Below are 19,727 nucleotides of genomic sequence, written 5' to 3'. Positions count from 1 at the left end.
ACGTTTTTTGTTTCATTTATTTCTCCCTTGATCTTTATTATTATTTTTTTCTTCTACTAACTTGGGTTTGCTTTGGTCTTTCTTTTCTAGTTCTCTAAGATGCACTGTTAGGTTGTTTACTTGAAGTTTCTCTGCTTTTTTGATGTAGGCACTTATACCTATAAACTTTAATTTTAGTGTTGTTTTTGCTGTATCCCATAGGTTTTGGTATGTTGTGTTTCCATAATTATGTGTTTCAAAACTTAAAAAATTTCCTTCTTAATTTCTTCACTCACCTTCTGGTCATTCAGGCATGTATTATTTCATTTTCATGTATTTGTATAGTTTCCAAAATTCTTCATGTTATTGATCTCTAGTTTTATGCTACTGTGATCAGAGAAGATACTTGATATAATTTCAATTTTTTTAAACTTTCGAGACTTGTCTTGTGGCCTGACATATGGTCTACCCTTGAGAATGATTCATGTGCTGTGGAGAACAATGTGTATTTTGTAGCTGTTGGATGAAATATTATATAATATCTATTAGGCCCTTTTGCTCTATAGTGCACAATAAATTCAATTGTCTATAGTGTACATTAAGTCCAATTGGTCTATAGGGAATATTAAGTCCACTGTAAAGGGGACTTTGCAAGACAACATCCCTTTGCTCTTCGTTGATTTTCTGTGTGGTTGATCTTTTTAACGTTGAAAGTGGGGTGCTATGATATATATAATAAGAGCTATTATATATATAATAAGAGCTATTATTGTATTGAGGTCTATCTCTTTCTTTAGTTATAATAACATTTGTTTTATAAATCTGGGTGCTCCATTGCTAAGTACATATAAATTTACAATTGTTATATATTCTTGCTGAATTGACCTCTTTATCATTATATAATGGCCTTCTGTATCTCTTTTAGAGTTTTCTTCTTGAAATCTATTTTGTTAGTTATAAATATTGCTACTCTGTTCTCTTTTGGTTTCCATTTGCATAGAATGTCTTTTCCTATCCCTTTATTTTCAGGCTAGGTGTGTCTTTATAGGTAAAGTGTGTTTATTGCAGGCAACAGATCATTGGCTCTTATTTTTTCATTCAGCTACTCTATTTCTTTTAATTGGAAGTTTAGTTCATTTATAGTCAATGTTATTGGTAAGTAAAGATTTACTCCTACCGTTTGTTGTATTCTGGTTGTTTTGTGGCCTACTCTTCTTTCTTTTCTTCCTGTCTTCCTTTTACTGAAGGTGATTTTATATGGTGGTATGTTTGAATTCCTTGCTTTTTATTTTTTTTGTATCTGTTGTGTGTGTGTGTGTGTGTGTGTGTGTGTGTGTTTTAATTTGAGGTTACTATGAGGCTTCTAAATAATACCTTATAATGCATTATTGTAAAATAATGATAACTAACACGGATTGCCTAAGCAAACAAACAAGTGAGTGAAGAGGAAACTAATAAAGACTCTACACTTTAACTTTGCCCCCCCTGCTTTTTACCTTTTTGTTGTTTCTATTTATATCTTTTTGTACCATTGATGTGGTGAAATGTGAATGTAGTTAGTTATTATTTTTGATCAATGCATCTTCTAGTCTTTCTACTCAGGAAATGAGTAGTTTAAACACCACAAAAACAGTGTTATAAAATTCTGTATTTTTCTGTTTACTTACTATTACCAGTGAGTTGTACCTTCGGATGATTTCTTATTGTTCATTAACACCATTTTCTCTCTGACTGAAGAATTCCCTTTAGCATTTATTTTAGGGCAGGTCTGGTGTTGACGAAATCCCTTAACTTTTGTTTTTCTGGGAAACTCTTTATTTGTCCTTCATGTTTGAAAGATATTTTGTTTGATATACTATTCTAGGATAAAAGGTTTTTTTTCTTTTTCTTTTGCGCTTCAAATATGTCATGCCACTCTCTCCTGGCCCATAGGGTTTCCACTGAAGAGTCTGCTGCCAGACGTTTTGGAGCTCCATTGTATCATACATTTATTTGCTCTTGCTGCTTTTAGACCCTTTCTTTATCCTTGGCCTTTGATAATTTGATTATTAAATGTCTTGAAGTAGTCTTATTTGAGTTAAATCTGATTGGTGTTCTGATATAAACTATTGTACTTGAATTTTGATATGTTCTCTATGTTAGGGAATTTTACAGTAATTATCCCTTTGAATAATCTTTTCCCCCCACCCCTACCTCCTCTTTAAGACCAATCAATCTTAGATGTGCCCTTTTTAGGCCATTTTCTAGATCTTGTAGGAAGACTTCAATCTTTTTTATTCATTCTTTTTTTGTCTCTTCTGACAGTGTAGTTTTAAGTAGCCTGTCTTCACGCTCACTAATTCTTCTGCTTGATCAATTCTACAGTTAACAGACTCTGACAAATTCTTTAATATGTCTAGCATTCTGCTTGGTTTTTTAAAATTTTTTCAGACTTTCTGTTAAATATGTCTGGTAGGATTCTGAATTTCTTCTCTGTGTCATTTTGAATTTCATTGACTTTCCTAAAAATAGCTATTTTGAATCTCTGTCTTGAAGGTCAAATATCTCTATCTCTCCAGGATTGATCCCTGATGCCTTCTTTAGTTTTTTTTAGTGAGGTCAGATTTTCTTGGATGCTCTTGATACTTGTGAATGTTTGTTGGTGTCTGGGCATTGAAAAGTTGGGTATTGATTGTAGTCTTCACATTCTGGGCTTTTGTTTTGTTATATCCATCCTTGTTGGAAAGGGTTTCCAGGTATTCAAAGGGACTTGGGTGTTGTGACCTAAGTTTTTGATCATTGCAGCTGTATCTGTATTAGGGGGCACCCCAATGTCAATAACACTGTGACTCTTGCTGACTTTTGAAGGTACCACCTTGGTGGTCTTGGATAAAGCCCAGAAGAATTCTCTGGATTACCAGGCAGAAAATCTTGTTCTGTTCCCTTACTTTCTCCTGAACAAATGGAGTCTCTCTCTCTGTGCTGAGCTACCTGGAGCTGGAGGAGGGGTGACTCAAGCACTCCTGTGGCCATCCCACCACTGTGACTGTGCTCGTTCAGACCTGAAGCCAGCACAGAACTGGGTCTCACCCTTAGTCTGCGGTAACCACTGCTTGGGTACCACCTATGTCTGCCCAAGGCCCTAGCACTGTACAGTCAGCAGGTGGCAAAGCCAACTAGGTTGTGTCCTTCTCTTCAGAGTGGTGAATTTATCCTGGCTCCAGGCAGATTCAGGGATGCTGTCTGGAAGCCAGAGCCTGGAATTGGAAACCTTAGGAATCTATCTGGTGCACTATTTTACTGTGGTTAAGCTGGCACCCAAGCCAAAAGACAAGTTTTTCCCACTGTTCCTTCTTCTTTGCACAAGCAGTTGAATTTCTTCCCCCGGCCATCACTTTGCCAGGCCCACAGCAAGTACTGCCTGCCTACCACTGATGTTCACTCAAGACCCAAAGTCTCTTCAGTCAGCTTCTGGTGAATAGTCTTGGGTATGGGACACTCCCTTCAAGGCAATGGGCTCCTCTCTAGCCCAGGGCAGGTAGAGAAATGCTATCTAACAGCCAATGCCTGAAATCAGGGAATTCAAGAACCCACTTGATGTGTTATCCTCCTGTGGTTGAGGTGGTACCTAAGCTGCAAGACAAAGCCCCCTTTACTCTTCTCTCTCACCTTCTGAAGCAGAAAGATTTTTCTCTCCCATAACCACCACAGCTGGGAATGTTCTGGGTCACAGCTGAAGCCATCACATCTCTGAGTTTCACACAAGGGCTATGGCGAGTACTACCTGGCTACCGCTGCTGATTTTTCAGGACCCAAGGGCTCTTTAGTCAGCAGGTGATCAATCTTGCCAGGAATAGGTCCTTCCCTTCAAGGCAGCAGTTTTCCTTTTGGCCCAGGGAGTATCTAGAAATGTCCTCTGGGAGCTAGGGCCTGGATTGGGGGCCTCAAGACTCAGCCTGGTGATCTATCCTACTATGGTTGAGCTTGTAAGCAAGTTGCAAGACAAAGTCCTCTTTACTCTTCCCTCTCCTCACCTCAAATAAAGGAGGAAGTCTCCCCTGGAGTCACAAGCTATACTGCCTGGGGTTGGGTGAGGATAGTGCAAGCACTCCTTTGGAAACCCTGGCTGGTGTCTCACTAAGTCACATGCTCCCCAAGTCCACTGGCTTCAAGCCCAGAATAGCATCAGAATTTGGTTAGGATTTGCAGTCCTTGTGCCCTAGACTGCCTTTGAAGTTTATTTAGCACTCCAGAGCACTTTAGGTCTTGGTGGCAAAGCTTACTGGAACTCACTCCTGACCACTGAGATGGGTGATTCTCCTCTGGCTAGGGCTGGTCTAAATGTTCTCTCCATGGGCACTGGCTGAGTTCTGCCCAGTGTTGCTTTCCACTGTGACAGGGCAGCACTGAGTTCCAATGCAAAGTCTCATGATCACTGCGCTCTTCCTCCCTTAAGTGTACAGATTCTGTCTCCGCACCACAAGGTCACTGCTGGGGCATGGAAGAGGGGTGGTGTTGGCAATTCAAGACTTTCTTTTCTACCCCTCTTCAATGCCTCTTTCAATGATATAAAGTTAAAACCAGGTATTGTGATCATTCATTTGACTTTTGGTTTTTATGAAGGTGCTTTTTTGTGTGGATAGTTATTCAATTTGGTGTTCTGTGTAGAATATGATTGGTGAAGGCTTCTATTCAGCCATCTTGCTCCATCTCTTCAGTATTTTTTTCTGAGCTGATAAGTAACATGTTTTTCATGTTTAAAAAAAGAAGTCAAGTCAGTTATTTCATTTCACTGTCATTAAGGAAAAAATAGTTTTTGATTATGTACATGGTTGTATATTTTCATTCAACACGTATTTCAAGTGCCTGTCATGTGCTAAGCATGATGTGAAGTGCGAGATATATCAATTCAAATAAGACATGGTCCCTGCCTTTTAGAAATTTCTATTTCTAGCTATAGCTGGTCATAATTTTCTTAATGTATGATTTTGATAATAATTTCAGAAAATACAGTGAAAATCTCAGCTATCCTAAGAAATCCTGAAAGGAACAATAGAGAGTATACAGGATAGAATTATTAAGCACCCAGCATTATTGCAACTTAATAATTCAATCCTGAAAAGGTAAGCATCACTACATCTATGTTGATGTTAATGTATTTAGGTGGACAGAGTAAAAATCAAGAGAACTTTGGGAGCTTTGGGAAACGTTTCAGTAACATCTAGAATCTTTCTTATTAGTTTTATTTCAGGTATACAGAGTTTGTGTTCCACACAGGAATGCAAACAAAGCTGACAAGAGGCTGCTTTTGTAGAATTATTATTTCATTGTTTTGCATAGAATTATAAGCTAGTGGGACTATGAATTGTAGCCTCTCAGTGTAAGCCAAGTGGCCCTTCATGTCCTGCTATATCCCTTATTGGAAGACTTCCCTGTATAGATTGGATCTTTCTATTACTTATTTCTATTGTACCCTGAATTTCTTCTTCATAATACCTGTTTCATTTGTAGTTACTAGTTCTAGTCTATTTCATTTACTACTTTATAAACATTATGAATGGAGGGACTATACCATTCTTGATTGACAAAAATTTCAGTATCTAACAGGGTCTCTGATAGAAGTAGGTGATCAACAGTTTTTGTTGAATAGCTGACTAAAAAGCTGTAGGGAGTCTCAACTGTTCTTAAACTTTTCTATCCTAGAATATGGTTCTCCACATTTACAAGTATATCTTATATCCTTCTATTTTAGCAAGCATTTTCCATGTTTTCAAATTCTTTGTATGTTTTAGTTTTAAAAATATCAGTTTTGTAAGGACTCATACTTTAGCTACTTTCTCTTGTACTCTATTTTTTAAATATGAATGTCTGTTGCATGAATTCTGGAAAATAGTAATGAAATTAGTAAGGAGAATAGATTGGAAGTTTTAAAACAATGTTGCTAAAATATATTTATATCTGAAATCATTCATTTTCAACTTCTTCTTTTACCAGAAACACTGTGATTGTACTTTTTTCTTCTAACAGTTTTGCCCTACAAACATTATGGGTGATTATATATATATGGGGTGATGGGGAGGAGGAAGGGGTCATAAGATCATACTCTTGCACTAAAATAACTTTTTTCTATCAGAGTTTCTTAGTAACTAATATTGCTGAACTGCTGTGTTTGATTGGTTATCACCCAAACTGCAAGTCTGATGAAACTCTTCTAGATTTTTGTACCTATGAAAAGTCAGTGATAAAACAAGATGTCTGAACTGCAGTCTCTGTGTGCTTTATCAGCTGGTGAAGCCTCAGATAAGATGCCTTCTACAGACAGCTCTACGATGTATTCCAGGAAAGGTGATTTCTTAATTCTCAAAGTGCCATCATCTGTCTTCTTCCATCTGTCAGACCAGGACATGAACTAGATCAGAATTATTTTCTGATATGAGGAGCATTTCATTTCATCTTCATGAAGTTAACTCTCTGAAATATGTCTCTTGGATAATAAATATTTCTTTAAATCATTATAAAATATTTTTAAATGTCTATTTAATGTAGAAACTTTAAAGTCTATACTGTTTAAAAAATTAAAAAATAGAAGCCAAGGACTATTGAGGACCGCAATTACAATTTGTGGAAGCAGAAGTACTTTTTTTGAAATACATGTCATTATATGAATATAGAGCCTTGATGACTGATGTAAAATGGCTCATTCAGGGCTAAATATAAGAATGATGATACATAATTATCTATATCACTAACACACATACATGCTCTCATGCACACAGGCTCAATAGAAATAAGTTTCAACATAATATAGAACAGTGCTATCATTTAAATTATTTGAAGATTGCCCAAAGTCTCTTATTTTTACTACAAAAGTTTGTCTACTTTCTCTTTCTAATCTTTTTTTTTAAGACTATTTTTAGGGCAGTTTTAGGCTGACAGAAAAATCGTGCCGAAAGTACAAAGAATTCTTATATACACTGTCTTATTGAACACAGTTTTCCCTACGATTAACATTGTGCATGAGTGTGACATCTATTACATATGATGAACCAGTATTGATGCATTTTTATTAATAAAATCTATAGTTTATGTTAGTGTTAACTCATTGTGTTTTACGGGTTTTTTTTAAAACCTAGATAATAAAATTTTTCTTTTATTTGTTTTTATTTCTCCTCCATTTTGTTTCAATACACATTTTTAAGCAACCGTTGACTATAATAATTTCATTGAAAAAGTTATTTCAGACTAGCAATTTGTTCATCATCTTTAACATTATATACATACAATAATGTATTTCTGATATTTGTGAGCCTATGTATAAATTTTAGAAAAATTAATGTTTTTTTTCTAATTGCAGGCTGTTTTATTGTTCTTGAATTTTAACGTACAGGCCAAATGTATTAGACAGTAAGATCCCCCAGGTGTGGGAAATTTTGCACACACTTTATTTTGAAACTATCTTTCCCTCTCTGCCCTAGACAAAAATGAGAAGGCAATTCTGTGTACATCGTTTAGATCTTAGAGTCAAGAGAACTTACTAGTGTTTACATTTTAATCTTCAAAAAACATATTGCTACTATTTTAGGATGTTTACCTTCTAGATTGCTCTATCCACATTTAGAACATAATGCTTGAGAATGTCATGCCTTCTAAAGTAACTACATTTTTTGGTACAATTCAGTATTTTACAGAAGCTACCTAAACTTACAGAAGCTTTTGACATATAGAAGTTCTTGACATATGTTTGAATTTTATATTTGTATCCAGAGGAAACAAATTATCCCTAGTACACAAATAACTGAGATAGGTGACTCCGTAATGTTTTCAAAGGACAGACTAACTGAAAACCCATAGGGCGAGTAGCAGTTATAGCTGAAATGTAGGAGTGATTTTTGTTTCAAATATCAGACTCAAAGTCACAGTGGCTGTCTGAAATAATAGGTGGGTTAAAAAAAAATGAAGTCCAGCTACTTCGACTGTTCAGAGCAAAGACTCTTCTCCCCAACAGAAAAGAGATATAAAATCTTATTCATGTTTATTCCAACTGGGTTAGTTTCTGTTTCCTTAAGATCACTGTAAGGACACTGATTCTAGCAGATTAGGGTAGTAGTTACATACTACATTTTTCAAAGCGAGAGAGGCTTAAAACATATTTTCCTCCAGCTTATCAAGATGTCCGTGTTTTTCCGTCTACTGATTAATGCTTATTAAAACTTCCCAAAATATCTTGATATTATTTCCATATCTGTTACTTTTCAATATGTATGTTGAAAACTTGTTTCATAAGCTTTTTCTCAGATTTCTATGATTCAAAACCCCTTATGAAGTCCACTATTCATCACATTATCTCATACCATACTGCCTTTACTATTATTACTAAATTTATAATCCAAAAAGAACATTTCTGCATGTAAGTTGAGAATAAAATTGAGACTGATCTTTATTTAAAGAACAGAAATTATGCAGGTAAATGAGTGCTGTCCTTCAAATTTGTCCTCATTCATAGCTACACTTAATATTGTGATTTCTCAAAATATTTTGGAATTCCACTTTTGTAAAGGTCCTCAAATGTAATTGTTAAGCTACTGAAGAAAATGTGCCATTTTTACTTTATAATTTCTTTTTTAAAAAGTACTGTTCACTACTACTAATGTATTTTAGCTGTTTCAAAAAAATAAAATAAAATCAGGTCATGAAAGGCAAAGTGTTGACCCCTTGAGGCTGTGTCATATAATATGCAAGGTCTCAAAACAATTCAAAACTACAAATTTGAAAACTTTAAAGAATCTAGTGGTATTACTGCCATAACATATGAATCATTAAGTACCTAACAAAGAATAGAATAGATACTTTATAAGATTTCTGTTAATTCGGGATGTGTTTTTCTCATCTTATAACCACAATTGCATATGATAAATTCTACACTCAATGAAATATTTCTAAACAAGTAATTTTTTGTTACCTGGTCAGGCTATATGTTGCCTGGCACCGAACATAGCCAAAAAGGGCTTTTTTGGACTATAACATGTATCAGAATTTATCTTCATTAATTTAGGCTTTTTGAGATTCAGTTAATAAAGTTTAGATTTTATTTTCAACATTAATAAATAAAGATCTCAGAAATGTTTGACAATTTTACTGTCTAAAAATATAAAGTCTGCATTTTAAGACACAAATAGTACGTTTGTATTGGTATTTGTGCATCAGTTTTGTTACATAAATATATAGAGACCTATACATGTGTTCACAAATGTATATATACATTTTATCTACATCCTAAACGTATCTTTATTTTGTTCTTCACTTACATAACTGGAAGTAAAAAAATAGTACTTGAATATTGTACATTTCTAATCAAAATATTTCAACTGCAAACATTTTTATTGACACCCTTTGAGAAAATTAAAAGAAGTCCAGTTGGAATATGCTTGCACTTCACAATACAAACATTTTCCACAATACCATTACTAAGAAAAAATAAATGAATTTTTCGTAACTTTCTTTTTTTATTTGGTAGTTAACTACAGACACAGCTTTGCATTGGATAGTCAATCCATATGGATATTTCTATTTATTTAACTACCTATATCTCTCTATCCATCCATCATCTATCTGTCCCTTCATATCATTTATTAATAAGTCTAAGATTTAAGATGAAATTCAAAGGATGCTTTTTTGTGTCCTTTATATGGCTAGAGACAGTCCTTTCCAAATCTATTGTTTCCCCTCTGTCCTCCATTCTGGAAAACATTTCTCAAATACATGTCATGCTTTTCGTAGAGTCTGGAGGAGAGAATGCGGTAATTTGTCAATAGTGTCATTGTCATGTTCTGTTCTTGCATGCACATATTTCCATACCCTGCAGTGTAATTAGGATCTTTACCTACATTTTGTAGACTATGCACAACCATGCACTTTCTCCATACAAATTAATCCTCTCATTAACCTACTGAAGAGGATCAAGTTCTTTAATGTGACTGCTTGTTTTTGTGAATCCTATGCTAATTAATAGTTATATGGCTGTCTCCTTGAATCATAGACTAGAAAGCTATGCTACAGGGACACATCATTCCCATTGACGTTTTTCTTTTTTTGCTGAAAAAAGATGTGACTGATGGCTCAGACTTAATCATAATCCATGATCTGTCAGTGCTATATATCCATTATATATCCAGTGCTATATATATCTAGGACTATTGCAAAGAGCTTCTTACTCCTTCACTATTTTTGAGGTCAGGAGTTAGAGACCAGCCTGGCCAACATGGTGAAACCCCATCTCTTTTAAAAACACAAAAATTAGCTGGACGCAATGGAAAGTGCCTGTGATCCCAGCTACAATTCTCTGTGAGGCCAGAGAATTGCTTGAACCCAGGAGGTGGAGGTTGTAGTGAGCCAAGATTGTGCCATTACACTCCAGCCTGGGAGACAGAGCGAGACACCAGAAAAAAAAAAAAAAAATCCAAAAGTTAAATAAATGAAATAAAACTGAATTGTGTGATATAAGATCAGTTGAAACAGATTATGCTACATTATAGGTGCAAATTAACAATCCTTCATGAGCATTTTTTAAACAACCTTATTGTGCAGTAATAATACTTCTCAGAGACTTTCTGCAGAGATCACTTCTTCAACCTCTCTATTTGTGTTTCATTCTCTAGCTTGGAATAACATTATCTGTCCTTTAAAGGCTTGAATTACTAGTTTTCATTCTTACTAGGTAATTACAATCTTTTCCTTTTTCTGTAATACATGAGGAAAGTTTAAAGCACATTTAGATGTGTGTGTGAGTGTGTGTGTGTGTGTGTGTGTGTGTCTTTGCTTGGATGTGTGCCTGTTTAAACTTTTTTCCCAGTCAAGTGGCCATAGTCTGAGGTTAATTATTGTATGAAATTGGGGCTATGTCCTAAAAGTTGCAACTTACTTTGAAAACGTGGCCTACTTTGGTTTTACAAGTCTTATTTTGTATAGAGAATTATTAACAAGGGGAATGCTAGGGGGATTCCCATTACTTCTTTTGTAAAATCTGCTACAGGGAACTGAGACAAATTCTTGAATAGTAGACACTGAATCAGATTCCATTTTTGTCATAAACATTGACAAGAGGTTTATCCCACATTTTGTAGTGATACATTGTTATCCAAAGTAAAGCCTCCTTTTTCTAAGACCATATGTTGTATCTCTGACGTCTATATATTTACCTAATAATAGTGATAATTTAATGTAATTTATAATTAAATTGCTACAACCATCACGTATGCTGATTTTGTAAATATGGTAGGGGTAACTTACTTTGTCAGTTGCATTTGTTTTTTCTACAAAACTAAATTGGAAAGGACTCTTGCTGGGTTTTTTCCTCCATATTTCTGTACATATCATTTATAGATGCAAAATTCTGCTTGCAGATTCAGGAACAGCTGCTCCTGTTTAATGTAGTCATTTTATATTTCGTATGCTCAGATAAAGTACCGCATTCCTACTGGGCAATGAGAAATAGGTTGAGGACGTTTCTGATAGCAGGAACTAATAAATAAGAATGTAAGAAGCAAATCAACAACAATGCAGACAATTTTTAATCCTCTCTGTTTGCTTTGAACCCCTGAGGAGGCTTATAAGGGTAGGGCGATGTCCCCAAACCATAAAGGGAAGTTGATTCAGAACCTTTTTTTTTTTTTCTTTTTTTTTTTCTCTCTAATATCCCACAGGGGAAAAAGATGTAAAGGAGAGTTTTTCTTGTTTTGTTTTGTTTTGTTTTATATTTGTTTCGAATGTTTAAATTGAAGCACCAAGACTGCACCCAAAAGGAGTACACAGTATATTTTTCTCTCAAGTTTCTTAAATCTACCAATTGTTTTTTCACATGATAAAATGCTACTTAACTGAAATCATAAGAAATAAATATCAAATTACAGTATACTACTTATCACCATATGACATTAATATGAGTCCTCTACCACAGGGAGTCCTAAGAGATATTTGATGCACTTTACAAATCCCAGACAAAATGCAGATCCTTAGTTTGAGGAACTCATTTCACAAAAAGACATTTACAAATCAAACAGGCCAAGTTTAAGTCCATGTGAGTTTTCCACACACATGAAAACAAGTCTCCACAACTAAGCATGCAGTTGAGTAGTAAGTTAGAACAAAAGCTGACAGCTCTATCCTCAAACGAAGCAGTTGCTTAGCAGCAGACAGCAAACTGGTTAAAAGAGCAGTAAGTATAGTGCAGACAAACTCCTCCACTTCCTCTGAAAACACTGCTTGACTTTAAATGGCCAGTTATCATCTGCGCCCAATTTCTACTTTATATAACATGCATAAAACTAGGAATCAAAAAATTCTTTTTAAAATTGCTGACACCTTCACGTTTATCAAATAGGATCAGTGAAGTTGTTGCATATTTTTCTCAAACACAAACTGAACCTTCCCGTTTGTCTCCAAATATTCCAAAATGTAAAAATTCAAAGAGGAAAGGAGGAAAGGCTGACAGCTAGTGGAATGTTATCATGTTTCACTTTGGAACTTCTAAAACAGGGCAGGGTTCTTAAAAGTTATTGTAGAGGAGACAGGGGACTTTTCCCGTAAGAAATCACACTGAAGGATGGACAATAATATTTCATTTCTCCTCTGTCCCGTTTAGATTTCCTACGTCAATTCCGGTTAAGTCATCTTCATTCAGTAAATAAATATTTATTGTAAGTTCATAACATGTCATGTGTATATGTTCCTCATAAAAATTTGCTACTTTTGATTTCATCAATCATTATTTCATTATTTGAGGTTGTTAATACTTTTGTAACTACCTAGATGAAAAAAAATTGCTCATTAAGACATGCAAAATTCACATGTATTCTGTTTTTGAGTCCAGAATTACTCTAGCAGTCTTTGATATTTTTATATTCCTTTTATTTGTTATGTTCACAAAATTGGTAGTGAATGTTAATTTATGGCTGGAAACAGATTTTTTGGCAGGTTTTTTTGGCATAAACTTAGATACAGTCCCCTCTCCTTTTTTTCCTACCTAGATTTCTGCTGATTAATACAGTGGAAGTCTCCCATTCACGCACTGACCTTGCCTAAGTCTGCATAGTTTGCAACATTTAGAAGAGAATGACATTATGAAAAGGTGACACAGCTGCTAGTCAAAACAGTCGTCAGGACTGATGGCGAGGAGCTTAATGAAATTCTACTTTTTAGAATATGATCTTATTTAGGAAGTTGTGGAATATAATATTTGTCTTGTTGACCATTGTAGTATTAGCAGCTAGAATAGTGTCTAGCATATAGTTGGTACTCAATAATTATTTAAGTGAAGAGATGAATGAGCAGTACTAATACCTTTATATTGGAAATCAGAGATTGTAGTTTTTAGTTTTGTTCTCTCATTGAAACCTATATGGACAAGTCACTTTACCTTATTTCCTTGTCTAACAAAATGTAACAGGCTAAAATAGAAAATTAAAAATTAAATTTCTTTTTTTTTTTTTTTTTGAGACGGAGTCTCACTCTGTTGCCCAGGCTGGAGTGCGGTGGCGTGACCTTGGCTCACTGCAAGCTCCACCTTCTGGATTTATGCCATTCTGTCTCCTCAGTCTCCCGAGTAGCTGGAACCACAGGCGCCCGCCACCACGGCAGGGTAGTGTTTTGTATTTTTAGTAGAGACAGGGTTTCACTGTGTTACCCAGGATGGTCTCGATCTCCTGACCTCGTGATCTTCCCGCCTCGGCCTCCCAAAGTGCTGGGAATACAGGCATGAGCCACCACGCCCCGCCAGAAAATTAAATTTCTAAACAATTTCCCACTCAAAAAAGGATGCAATTTCTACATTAGTGGAGCCATTTTAACGTAAGTACTTCCAATAAACAGCATAGAAAATTAAGTCAATTTTCAAGCTACAAATGATAAAATGACTCATAAAAAAATTCTCAGCTCATAAAATATTTTATTTATCATCACTAGAAAAGTGTTTGTGATTTTATCCTTCAAAACTATTTATTATCCTTGATAATGAACACACATAGGTACTAGTAATTTCCATAAATCATAAATTCAGAAATCTTTTCTTAAGGTTTGATTCTCATCTTTCAAACATGAATGAAGTACATGTGTGTATTAATATTTGTTACCCTTAAGTGGAGTCTGCACATATTCAGAGTAATAGCAAATTAGGCCATAACCATAGATCGCTTTTTAGGTCCGATTTACTTTACTTTCTAAACCACAATGAGTTTTGGATTTTATTAAGAGGAAATGTGTGCATGTATTGATTTTAGATGGTAAGAAGCTATTGAGGAACTTACCATAGACTGTCCTTATGACAGTTACTTATAAATCACAATTAAATTGTGTTCTCATAAAAATAAGGAAGTTCAAAATATTTTTAGTGAATATTATAAGAAATATGCATGTTAAAATGCAGTTTCTGGTCTCTATATTTCTTAAGCCTCTTTGGAATGATTTCCTTTGCTACTTCAGAAGAGATATATATGAAAATAGTTCAAATAAAGAAAAATCAAATATTTATTGGATTTATGCAGAGATAAAGCAAAAACATGTTTGAATATAAAATTTTACCATGGTTTTATATTTTACTTCATCATGAGTACTTTCTGGATGGCGTGTGTGTATGTGTGTTTGTGTGTGTGTGTATTTACTTAGCAATAGACAGATACATAGATATGTAGTTAGAATGATAGATAAATAAATGACATATTATTTCTTAAGCTTGGCAAGGGAATTAAATCAAAATTAGGTATATTTCCATGAGAAGATATTTAAAGATTCTCTATATATAAAATCATATTTAAACAATTACAAATAACTGTTTTTTTCTATTTTCATAATATCAATGTATAACATTCCATTGGACAATAATTATTTTAAATGTCAGTCATTATTAGATAATCGGTTTATTTAGTTGGTAATAATTGGCTTAGTTCCAGACTCATGTTGTTATCATGTTACCTGAGAAGGCAAGGATCTTTAACTGCAATGATTAAAAAACTAGGTAAAGAAAGTGAAGAATGGAAGTGAGAATAACAGAGAAGGGATCAGAAGATGGTTTGGCATTCCTTAGCTCAAGGGAAAACCCATATGCCATATATCAAATGTTTCTGCTCTTTTGGATTAAACTCTAATTTTCTATAAGTGATGAAGATAAACAATTAAAAATTGGGATATGTTTTATTATTACAAAGATAATGTGTGGAAATTTTGGTGTGGTCAAAATAATAATGTTTTTGAATACCATCATCACATGACCAAACAATACTACTTTAAACACTTAGTATATGCATGGTTAGAAATTAGCTTATGCAGATTCACACATAAATACACATGAACAAAAACAAAATTCAATTTATCAAAATATTTATTAACCTGGTTTTTATCTTTAACAATAGATTATAAATATTTTCTATGCCAATACATATTAATTAACATAACTGTTAGTATTGTCAATACTTAACACAACTGTATGGTGTAATCTTTACACGATATTACATAACGTATTAATCATCTATTAGACATTTTACTGTTTTCTTACCTTTAGACTATTTTATGCAGAAAACAATGAAATTTACTCCCAAATCCTTGCACATAGGAATGTCTCTGAATTCATAAGACTGAAATAGTAGGCTTGAATGTGACTCGTTCACTTGTGCATGCTATTCTATACCAGTAAGAAATACATAAGAGAAACATTCAAGCAACGATTGGGATTTCTCAGGTGACTCACTCTTTCAGCGACTCTTGAAGAACAATGCTCAGTGCCGGACATGCATATCTTCTTTAGGCATCTTGAATGTTCCTTCTTTTGCTTTTGTTCTAAGCTGCAAGAAGAAAAAAGTATTGTAGAGGTTCTTGGTGGTGTTTCTCAAACCCAACCAGTGTGTCACCTTCTGACTTTCAGGACCCTGTACACACCTATGTGTGAACACATGGCACTATTAATTGTGTAGAGTAAAACTTCTGATACACACGTTGCCTAATCAGGATTCATAGCGGCAGTCCTGACAGAACATAAAGTGTGGAAGCCTTAGTAGTTAGTTCTTTCATGTTATTCTTTCTCAAGCCAGCCCAGAATCTGGATATAACCTGTCTATGATAAATCAGGTAAACAAATATGACATGAAAACAATTAACCAGACAGAAGGAGTAATGATAAAAATATTTCCCACAGGAGAAAATTGAATGGGCAAGAAATGGACTTAGGAAAACAAAATGTAGCTGCCCAGCTCTGGAGAGGCTGAAGGAGTCTTATTGTAATATGTGGTGTCCCTCTTCAGCTAGTCAGGATTTGACTGCATTTATAACCCAGACTGAGCTTATTTCCATAAAGATGAAACAAGATGCAAAATTTTTGGAGGCAGTAAGTAAATTCTTTTTCCTCTGAATATGCCTTTATAGATGTACTGGAGGGATAATGGACAAGTCTTCACCTTCTCCATGGAGAAAACATGTATTCCCGGTTTTCAGTCTTTCCCACCCCACACTAAGAGCTGTGTCACCTCAGAGAAGGCCCTGAGTTGACAGGATCAATAGGGCGCATGGTGAGGCATGCCAAATTCTGTGGATCACATATTTCTCTTGTGAACTAGGGGGGAATGAGGGAATCACATATTTAAAACCAGCCAAACATAGATAGACCATAAGCTTTAAAAATGTAGTTTTCAATTTCAATAATTACAGCAACTTGTTATTGACTATCTCCTATGTGTCAAGTATTGCATAGCAGGAACACTGTCTACTATGTGTCATGTATTGCATACCAGGAACACTATTTTTAGCCTTTCAACACTTCCACAGGCAAGGTGCTATTTTCTATTTCTCAAAGCCAGGAACTCATTCAACAGCCATGAGGTCTGGTTCCGACTTCTTTTTAAATTGGTGCTCTGCAGTTCAACCAGAGCAAGTACTACTGAGCCCTTAAACACACCAAAAATCCTTGTTTCCTACACCCTATTGGTCTTTGTTTTTCTGCATGTCAGTTTACTCAGTTCGTCTCCTTACATCTGCCTTGATAATTTAGATATTCTTTTGCTTGCATCAATCATTATGATGATAAATTAAAGATGGGTTTGTTTCATCAATTTGCTTCATACCATAATATCCATGTACTGATTCTTAATCCATACACATCACCACTCTCCCTCCCATCAGACTGATAAATTGTGCACAAATCTGCCAATTAAGACTTAAATGTCTCTGAGTCAAATTAATTCAGAAAGATTTTTATAAGCCTCCATTGTTTAAACATTATAGCACTCCAATTTACAGTGTATCATTTCAAATAATTTATAATAAACTTACATTTTTCTTATTCTCACTTATAAAATGTTAAAGAAAAATAGTGTAGTGTATGTGAAACGTACTGTAATAAGCTATATTTGAAATAATTTTGGAAAACAATGTTTTACTTTTGCTTTTCAGTGTAATCTTTGTACCAGGTATACAGTAGATGCTCAATAAAAAATTGTTCCATGGACAACCTGCAAGAACTGCAGGATTAAGGTATAACTAGTGGTGCATATTTAAACATTCATTATGAGGAAGAAATATTGTCATTAAAACAGTATTAACTATGTTTAAAAATATCACAGATGTATTTTTTTTCTTTTTTACTTCTGTCTATGAAACATAAACTTCCTAATGGCTTAAGGCACTTCCAGAAATGCTTTACAAAGATTCAAGAATCATTTGTTTCATTGCTTTTCTCTTAAGTCTTGACTTTTTTTTTACTCACCAGAGTTAAGAGGTATTCCTCAAGAGATAATACCAAAGATACATTAAAATATATGAGTTTTTAGTAGATCAGTCACTGTAAAAGCTATGTTTGATAGTCGTCCATAGTTAACAGTGTGTTTCCTAGTGTAGTCTTTATCACAAAAGGATATTGATAGGTTGAGGGCATATTGAAACATAAATAGCAAATATTTGTATTATTGACTTTCCCTGAAGAGTTAAATATATATAAGAGAGTAAACACTACAATAAATACTCATGTAGCATCATCTTTCTTATCCAGGAAGAAATACATATCAGATATTAATATTCAGGCTTAGATTGCCTTCTCTATAGCACTCACCTAGGCACGTTTCAAAACCTTTGAGAAGGGAATGATATTCTTGAGATACATGTGCATGAAGGTGAAATGTGTTACAATAGAGGCAATTAGTACTATTTATGATTATAGTTTATATGATGTTGCCATCAGTTCATTAAAAATGTACTGAACTATCAACTCATTTCACACAGATCATTGAGCAGCAGTAAAGTGATGTCATTTCTTCTCCATTATGACTCTGAGCTGCATTCAAACCAGTGACTCACAGGATATAGTCTCTCTTCGGTTGTCAGTCTATAAGTATGCATTCATAGAGTTTCATTATACCTATCTATACCATTTTGTTTCTAACTGCAATCCTTTTTCTTTGAAATGGATACAATCTATAAATTGTCTCTTGAAAAGCACAAATTTTAGGTACTAGAAAATGATTATATTATACATTATATACTTGTATATTATATATTTTTTGATATATACATTCATCATTTTATTAATTCTGAATTTAAGTGGTCATATGTGGCATGATATTGAAAGGTCTTTTGGCTGCTAAGCAGAAAGAAAACTAGGTTTATTCAAATAACACAAATGTACTGCTCGCATACAATTCTCTAAGGCCTAAATCTCCACCTCACGTAATTATAGATAGTTTCAGGGATCATAGCAGCTAAAAGAGCATTTTCCAAGAGAACTAAACTTATCTGTGCTGAGGAAACATTAAAATTTATTCATTATTTTTTATAAAATAACTTTTTGTGTAAACATTACAGTTTATTGAAGTTACCATGTATACACTTTAGGTCATATCTGAGAGTGACATTGTGCAAATAGATACCAAAGTGATATTCCAAATACCTTTCAACTAGGATATTCTATTCTACTAGCAGTGTAGCCAAAGACTAGAGTCATATCTGGGTCAATGAGCAAGAATAATTTATAATTTAATCTCTTTTAAAATATAGTCTTCTTTTTATATATATCAATGGCAATTGCATAGAACTTGGTAATTTAAAATAATAATTTTAGCACAGCTAGCTCAGTCAGTAGAATCCGAGACTCTTCAAATAATAATTTTCATTAATTATTCCAGTATTGCTTTAGGGACACTCACATGGATACGGTGTCCTTTAAAAATAGCAGGGGTGCTGGGCATGGTGGATCATGCCTGTAATCCCAGCACTTTGGGAAGCTGAGGCGGGCGGATCACCTGAGGTCAGGAGTTCAAGATCAGCCTGGCCAACATGGTGAAACCTCGTCTCTACTAAAAATCCAAAAAATTAGCCTGGCATGGCCGGGCGCAGTGGCTCACGCCTGTAATCCTAGCACTTTGGGAGGCCGAGGTGGGTGGATCACGAGGTCAGGAGATCGAGACCATTCTGGCTAACACGGTGAAACTCCGTCTCAAATAAAAATACAAAAAATTAGCCAGGAGTGGTGGTGGGCGCCTGTAGTCTCAGCTGCTTGGGAGGCTGAGGCAGGAGAATGGCGTGAACCTGAGAGGCAGAGCTTGCAGTGAGCTGAGATCGCGCCACTGCACTCCAGTCTGGGCGACAGAGCGAGACTCCATCTCAAAAAAACAAAAAACAAACAAACAAACAAAAATTAGCCAGGCATGGTGGTATCTGCCTGAAATCCCAGCTACTTGGGAGGCTGAGGCAAGAGAATCACTTGAACCCGGGAGGCGGAAGTTGCAGTGAGACAAGATCGC

General features: G+C 34.8%; 1 protein-coding gene across 4 annotated transcripts in view; it reads left to right on the top strand.

The window, feature by feature from the left end:
* PCDH9 (protocadherin 9) overlaps nt 1–19,727 on the top strand; it is a 945,282-nt gene that overhangs the window by 579,718 nt on the left and 345,837 nt on the right. The gene's annotated exons all lie outside the window — the stretch shown is intronic.

This window comes from Theropithecus gelada, chromosome 17 (assembly GCF_003255815.1).
Source record: "Theropithecus gelada isolate Dixy chromosome 17, Tgel_1.0, whole genome shotgun sequence".
Classification (NCBI taxonomy): Eukaryota; Metazoa; Chordata; class Mammalia; order Primates; family Cercopithecidae; genus Theropithecus; species Theropithecus gelada.
Note: the sequence above shows the minus strand (reverse complement) of the source record. Positions and strands in the feature narration are given on the sequence as shown.